Source organism: Scyliorhinus canicula, chromosome 30, assembly GCF_902713615.1.
Source record: "Scyliorhinus canicula chromosome 30, sScyCan1.1, whole genome shotgun sequence".
NCBI lineage: Eukaryota > Metazoa > Chordata > Chondrichthyes > Carcharhiniformes > Scyliorhinidae > Scyliorhinus > Scyliorhinus canicula.
The window spans coordinates 12,495,501-12,496,016 of NC_052175.1; positions in this window are offsets into that span (position 1 = coordinate 12,495,501).

Sequence of the window (516 nt, forward strand, 5' to 3'; positions counted from 1 at the left end):
CGCCATGGGCAGGGGCTACCAGGCTAGCTGGGCAGGCTAGCTCACGCAAGCACAGGGGGGGGGGGGGGCAAGCAGGAGATAAGTTTGTTGATGGAGGTTGGCATTGTTATTTTGTTATGGGGAGGGGGGGGGTAGAAATCTGCTGACGGCAGGGATTAACGAATGGCGATAGGGTGGGCGGAGGTCGATGATGGTGGGCACCCGAGGGTGGGCCTGGAGAGGCGCAGGATGCGGGCTGGAGGCTGGCCTAGGAACGATGATGGTTAATCGGCCAGAAGGGTGGGGGGGTGGTGCCCCCCCGACCAGGCTGATCACACGGAACGTGAGGGGGCTGAATGGGCCGGTTGAGAGAGCCCGTGTGTTCACGCATCTGAGGAGTTTAAAGGCGGACGTGGCAATGCTACAGGAGACACACCCGAGGGTTGTGGATCAGACTAGGCCGAGGAAGGGGTGGGTAGGGCAGGTATTCCATTCGGGGCCAGATTCTAAAACGGGGGAGGGCGGGTGACTGATCAA